Raw genomic sequence first — 8,131 nt, forward strand, 5'->3', positions numbered from 1 at the left:
GTGATTTATTAGTTGCAGATTCTGATGCAGAAAAGTATGAGCGCGAGTATTTGATTATTGAAGAATACAATGAGAATATGGATATCATTACAGTAAGAGTAGACATTTGTATAAATAGAATTTTAAGGATCAGTGTAACCAGTTAGTTTGTTCTTCTCCCGATCAAGTTAAAAGGAGACTGAAATTACCAAAGATTGAACTCGCTAACTTTAGCGGTGAAATTAAAGACTGGCTTGCATTTTGGAGTCAGTTCCAAAGAATTCATGAAGATGAAAATATAGAAAATGAGGATAAGTTTCAGTATTTAATGCAATGCATATCTGAAGACACGAGATCTTGTGATGGTGTTAACAGTTATCCTCTAATAGGTGAAAATTGCAATAAAGTGGTAGAATGCCTAAGATCTCGTTTTGGTCGAGATGAATTACTCATTAAGTTCTACGTGCGAGAACTGTTAAAGTTAGTCGTAAAAAAATGCTACAGGCAGTAACCGACAATCAGACACTATTAGACTGTACGATTAACTGGAATCCTATTTAAGAGCTCTAAGGTTTGACTTCGGATAAATATTTCAGCATTTTCCCCATCTTGCATACCGGAAGACATTTTTAGGGTGTGGTTGCGAAATCCGATAGTTACTATACTGGATGAGTGGAGAATCCATACAGTGAAAAGCTAAAAAGCTTATTACTGTTTATGAAAAAGAAAAGAAGAGGAGAGAGTTTTCTTAGCGAAAACTGGTTTTCAAATAAATATGAGAAAAGGGAGAAAGAAAAGATGACTAAAGCTCTTAATCAACTGACAGTTGCATATTTATTTTCTGGAGTTTAGGTTATATAGGTTACAAAATATAGGTTGTTTATTTTATAAAAAGACACACGAGAGCAGAGTGTAATGTCAGAACACCTGTGTTGGGTGCAAGAAAAGAAAAGACAGGTTGTCTTTTAAAATATTTATTTTAAAAACTTAATTAGAAATTCTTGATTAAATATTAAAATAATTGAATCATTACAGCCATAATTTAAACAAAGGCCGCTAACGCGGCGAGGACGCTAAAATACGTCTGCTTTCAGTCGTTTACAGCATCAAAAGCTTTTTTACACAAAGCTCTCTCCTCGTTTTGTTAAAAACCTGGAAAGAGAATAATTAGTCCCTTATGGCCGGAAACCACACTAGGGGGTTTCCGCTGTACCTTTCTTCAAAGTTCTGTTGTCCATTTTGTCTGAACAAGACAGGAAGTTCTCATTAAGCACCTGGAAGTCCGAGGGTGCATATTCTGATCGTCACAACGCTTACCCTCCCAGGGGTGGAGGTTTTTCAGAACTCCAATTCCTAGTACCTTACCCCAGCAAGTCTTAATAATAAAACTAACTAATAGTTATTAGCAATAATACCTTTTTTCCCACAACGCTGGGCTAAGTACCAAGGATAAACATAACAAGAACTATATTGAGGCCAGTAAAAAAAGCATAGCAAAAAAAAAAAAAAAAAATATAATCAGCATAATACTGAGAACTAAATTATACACATACAAATAAAGAACGTATAATTTTTTGAAAAATGTAATATACAATATACATTCCTAAGTTTAATATTAATTATATATCTAGCCAGGCTGAAAAGGGAAGCTTTGCATATTTTTAATTTTCCGTTTCTGCTAATCTCTCAATGGTAACCCAACAGCTGGATGAGAACGGCTACATTTGACTTGAAAATAAACATGTACATTTAATTTGGCATTAACACCAGAAAAAACTACTTCATTACAACTTGGATTTACATCATTCATGAAGTAGCTATACTTAATCCCCTTTGACCCTTCAGTATCAGGCAGTAGTATAGATAAATGATGAACTGGGGATTCTTCTACTTTCCTTGGTACATTTACACTACTCAGTGTCTTGGACAATTCTCCTACGGCATTTGCAAACAAATTCTCTTACGGAATTTTTAGGCATTTGCAAACCTTCCGAGTCTGGTTGGTACGAAACATCATTTGGCATATCTACAGTTTCTTGTTCGTGCCGAACCGAAAAGGAAATTCTTAACTTGTATACATTTCTCAAAGAGTTACTGTGTTCGTCTAACGCGACTAAGTCAAAAGATGGCTTTACAACGTCACTTTTCTTTTGTAGATCAGACAACTGCGTCTTGTCTATAGTAAGTAGTGTCAGGTCGTTCACCTCGGTTTCAGGCAGGGCGAAATTGGCCTCCTTCATCCCTTTTGTTGGGGACGAAACTTCCTCTTTCAATAATGAGGGGAGAATTCTCGCCTGAGGGTTCGAGTTCGTCGCGTTCAGACTCCAGTGGACAATTTTTCCCGATTTCATTTCTTGATTGACTCGGAGCTCGAGTCTCCACCGGGTTTACTTGAAAGAAAAGTTTATCTTGTTGATCTACTGCTAATTTTCCTGTGGTACTGTTTCCTAACAAATAATAGACGGAGTCCAATTCATTTCGAATGACCACAGCTTTTGTTGTTACTTGGCCAAAAGTTACTTCTATTGTAACGTTTGCTAAGGGTAAACAATTTGGGGTCTTTTCAAAGGGTGTTTTACCCAAACAGTCTCGCCCGTCAGCATTGAAGGAGTGAGATATTTCTTACAAATTACATCAATGCATGACCCGGTATCTCTCAAAACTGGAAGATCCAAACCGTTCACTTTAGCCATCGTTAGATACGGGGTAAAACATCTTCTTCAATCTCCTGGACTCTATTTACAATAAACGAAGTTTTGAGATCCTTTTTAACTTCGGGACATTGAGGCCTTAAGTGTTCGGTTGAACCACACGAATAACACTTAAATGGTTTTCTCATATCAAATTGACGCTCATTCTGATTCCGGAGATGTTCCTTTCTGTCAGACGCATATCCATCTTCCCCTCCAGACTGGTGATACTTTTGCGGATCTCTTGAATTTAAATGATTTTTATTTCCCCGTTGCGACTCAGAACTATGAACAGGAGATATCTTCTTCCGGGTTTCACGTACGTTTTCATACTCTTCTAGCATTTCTGCTAATTTATTTGGAGTCGTTATCTTCGACCATTCGTCAATAAAATGCTGCCGCATTTCGACATTTACACAGCGCTTCATTTGGTCCGTTATCATGAGATCCTTTAAAAGTTCAAAATCGGTAACTTCCAAACCTGCGATCCATTCTTCGAAATAATTGCTTAATTCAAAGGCAAAATCTCTCCAAGTGGTTCGAGTGTTTTTCTGGGATTCCGTAAATTTGATGCGAAATTTTTCTGGACTAAGCTTAAACCTTTTAACCTTTTGAAGACGGGATGGCCATTATAGTGGCCATAAAGTCCTCTCTTTGAAAAGACGGAGTTGTCCAGTTTAGTGGCCATGTCTTTTTTCCCCATTTTCCAGGCAGAAAAGTGGGGTGAAATGTCAAATTTGACGTCCCTAAGATTTTAACCACTTATCTCTTTCAAAGGTCTTCCTTTTGCGACATAGATGCACCCCTCTGAGAATCCATTAAACAACACACAAGAATCTTTTTTGCAAATAGAGGTGATTTCTTAAAGGGGGAAAGCATTCGGTTCAAGATTCCCCGTCCTTTGGTAGCTTTTACTGCTACCAAAACCCTGGCCTCAAAAGGTTAAGCAATATCCTCTTTACGTAATCGCAGTCATAAGCCTGCTGCTCTGGTTCTCGCATAATCAGCTGAACTATGTCAGTTGGCAAAATGGTCAATAAAACCGAAAATTATTCTGATTGGTGAAGATTCGCACTCTTTGCTTGGCGCTCAAACATGACTAGGTGCAAACTAATGTCGTTCTCTTCAGGATCAAATTCTGGAATCATTTTTTTAAATCGTAACGGCTTTTCTTAAGTCCATTTTCTTCATTCCCGCCATTTACAAAGTCATTTCCGTTAGCGGCTAGTAATCTTAACGTCGATAATTAAATTCCATCTTTTCTCTCCTAATTCTATCTTGCCTCTCTTCTTCTCTCCTAATTCTTTCCTGCCTTTCTTCTTCTTTTCTCCTAATTCTTTTCTGCCTTTCTTTCTCTTCTCTCCTAATTCTATCCTGCCTCTCTGAAACGATATTTTCTAACAGGCCTTTCACTAGTTCCTCCTCATAGGATTCATTTCCCATAATCAGCTGTCTTAAATCCAATATCCTAAGTTCAGGGCTAACTTTTTCCCCCAACTCTTCAGCCAAGGATTTAAGATCCTCTTTCCTAACTTTTGCTAAGAATGCCATGATATAAAACAATATGCTAATAACCTAACAATTTTAGCTCCCTCACACTACTTATATATAAAATTGATTTAAACAATTATCATTTTCACAAAGAGAGTGTAAAATTGAACCCTTAATTTTTTCACAAGATATTTTACAGACCTTAAACAAAAATGCAAAACATTTTACACCATAATATGCACATTATGCATTCAAATAAAAATTTGTCTACTTGAGGACTTATGATACTACAGATAATATCCCTCTTAAAGGTTTTAAAATCAGTTGCGTTAAACTCAATTGCTTATGATAATATACTTACTCAATTGCTTATGATACAATATACTTTCATCAAAATTTAAGGTATATAAAATATGCATTCAAAGGTTAGTGATAAAAATAATATATCTACATGCTCATAACTAAACATTAATATGACAACCGTTAAAATGAGAAATACTGGGGATTTCTAGCATTCCCCTTTTACTCATTCAATAGAAAAAATTTTCTCAGTTCTTACACCAATAATGTTTGACACACCTTAACTGAAAATTCTAATATTTATAATATTCAAGATGTCTTAGAAATGAATGTCAGAATACCACCTACCTTTAGAACCTTCAAAGTTACAGTAATTCTTCTCCTTTACACATTCAGTTGTATAAGCTTAAATTGAGAACAGCACATTAATTTTTCAAATATAAAAAAACTATTAACACAGATTTAAATTCTAAAATTTATACTTCTTATTGTAACATAAAACCGAAACAACACATTTCGTTAAGCTTTACAAAGTTGACTTAAAACAGTTATGTGAACTTATATACTATATTACAGAAATAAATCAAGTTACTTTACTGCCTCAATATAAAAATCCAATATAGATGCTGATGAATCACACATTTTTCACTACTGCACTGAATTCTCAAGCACAATGATGATCACACACGTATCACTTTTTCACTACACTACACATTTATGATGATCTGATGATCTTCGTACAAGGCTTGTTCGCACACTTCTGCACTATTTTTTCTCGAACACAAGATGATCGCACAATTTATGCTGCTGAAGATGAGCTGTATTCAGGGGACTGTCGTTCCTCTTTGTCTGGACTGGCGTCCGTAACTTTTCCGTGGATTTCCGATCCACACAGCTTAACGACGAACTGTATTCAGAAGACTGTCGTTCCTATTTATCTGGATTGGCGTCCGTACACTTTTCCGTGGATTTCCGATCCACACAGCTTAACGATGAACTGTATTCTCTTTTCCGAACTGATGTTCGTAACTTCGTGGAAATTCAGAACCTAATGGTCTGTAATCTCTGCATGGATTTTCTCATCCCACCGCTGCTACCATTTTAATAAAGCTGTAACGTCAGACCACCCGTGTTGGGAGCAAGAACAGACAGGTTGTCTTTTAAAGTATTTATTTTAAATAAATTAATCAATTAAAATATTTATTAAATTCATTAAAATATTTATTTTGAAAACTTAATTAGAAACTCTTGATTAAATATTAAAATAATTGAATCATTACAGCCATAATTTAAACAAAGGCCGCTAACGCGGCGAGGACGCTAAAATGCGTCTGCTTTCCCTCGTTTACAGCATGAAAAGCTTTTTTACACAAAGCTCTCTCCTCGTTTTGTTAAAAACCTGGAAAGAGAATAATTAGTCCCTTATGATCGGAAACCACACTAGGGGGTTTCCGCTGTACCTTTCTTCAAAGTTCTGCTGTCTATTTTGTCTCTGAACAAAGCAGGAAGTTCTCATTAAGCACCTTGAAGTCCGAGGGTGCATATGTCTGATCGTCACAAGAGATTGTTTTATGGCTCAACGTCTGAATTTCAAGCAGAAGCAAGATATTTTAAAGGATAAGAAAGTCTGTTTTACATGTATAAGAGCAGGGCATCGATCAAAATTCTGCAAGACAATTATTAAATAAAATAAATTCTTTATGGAAAAATACATTTGCTTTTAATGTGTCCAGAGCTGAAAACTAAGAAATTAATTAATAATTCTCTTAAATCGTAAGAATCAAAACCATTGTGAAATCATTGTTACTCTGGTGAAGTTATATTTTAAACATTACAGGTTAGATTGAAATCAGAAAATATAGAGAAACAAGTACGGGTACTCATTGATAGTGGTTCCCAACACTCATACATATTGAGGGCAACTGTGGAAGAGATGGGTATGGACCAACTGGTAACAGGTTTTCGATTCACACACTTTTTGGAGGATTAACGACAGAGATAAAAGAGTATCATCAGTTTCGTGAACTTGACACTGAATCTTTAAACAATAAATTTTTTTGTAAGACAGAAGCTCTAGATCAGTTTATTATTTGTGGAAAAATTCCGCGGCTAAAAAAAGGATGATCATGGGGAAAAGAGTTAAAGGAAAAGAAGATATAGCTTAATGATTACAGAGAGAATTTTCACGATATCGAGATTCTGATTGGAGCGGATTTTTGTGGTCATTTGTTTGCGGAGAAAACTCATTATCTTAAGTGTGGCTTAGTCGCATATGAAACGCTTTTGGGCTGGCTGATTATGGGGAAAATGTTTGATGAGAATCCCTCTGCAAACTTAATCACCTCTCTACTGATAAAAAATGCATCAATTGCTGATCTGTGGAACCCGGATACTCAAGGTTTCGAAGATCCTGTTGAAATAAAATCTAAAGAAGAGAAACATCAATTAGTTATGCAACAGTTCCAGCGAACGGTGAGAAGGGATAAAGAAGGTCGGTACATCGTGAAGCTGCCTTGGTTAGAAGACAAAGAGAGTTTGAAGGAAAATAAATTGGTTGCAGAGCGCAGATGGTGCATCAACTGAGGAGAAACTTATTGAGGAAGACAGATATGCAGATTATGATGCTGTTTTCCAGGAATAGTTACCAGAGAATATTATTGAAGAAGTACCACCTGAAGAAAAATAAAATCCCATGCCATTATTTACCCCATCGAGGCGATTTCAAGAAAACCTCCACCACAAGCCTTCGACCTGTTTGTATGCCTCTTGTAGATCCGGTCATTTTCCATCGCTCAATGATGTTCTCGAGAAACGACAAAAGTTCTTAGAGAACATCCGAACATTTTATTTAAAGCTAAAGAACTTGAACGAAATTTTGTTGGAACTGTTTCTGATAAAAGGAACATTACTCATAAATCTGAAAATGTTTTAAAGGAACAGTGCCTTTAAACGAACTGATTTTGTACTAAAAACTAGATGTGGCAGAAAAATTGTCAAATCTTTTCGTTATAAGTGATTTTTTAGTATATGTTCTGCATTATTATTTAATTTATATTGGGAGTATATTGAGTATTGTGCAAGTCTATTGAATAGAAAGTTTAAATTTTTATTTTTATTTAATGTTTTGATTTTCATGGACCATTATAAGAAAATCAAAAGGTGGGAGTATATAGCGAGCTCCATGATTTATGTTTGTCAACGATATCTGACAGCTTTTGTTTTCCTTTTATTTTAGACGGATTTTTGTTTTTGCTGTTTCGCAACAGTAAGAAAGATTAGAATAATAATGTTCGTTTTTTCCTTTCCTGTAAAACATATGAAATAAAGTTTTGGCTTTCTTAAGCAAGAAAATGCAACTGTTTATTTTAAATACTTCTTTTCAAGAGTTATGGAATAGAATCACATTTAATTTGAAGGCGAGAACGACTGAATTGAATAATATTCAGGCAGATTCAACGCAACACCTTTTCATATTTACTTGATTAAACATATTTGCACATACTAGTACATACATTACCTGACAACATATGAAACGCCGGCATTCTATAAAATGCCTAGGCATTGTACATAATGGCGGACGTTTTTAAGCAAAGTATGAAACATGGGAATTATTACATACTTTCCCTAGTCATTGCATATTCTCTAGGGATTCTATAGAATGACAAATGCTC

The sequence above is a fragment of the Stegodyphus dumicola genome, chromosome 7 (genome assembly GCF_044657685.1).
Source record: "Stegodyphus dumicola isolate Sdum_Otavi_A_Nest chromosome 7, ASM4465768v1".
Classification (NCBI taxonomy): domain Eukaryota; kingdom Metazoa; phylum Arthropoda; class Arachnida; order Araneae; family Eresidae; genus Stegodyphus; species Stegodyphus dumicola.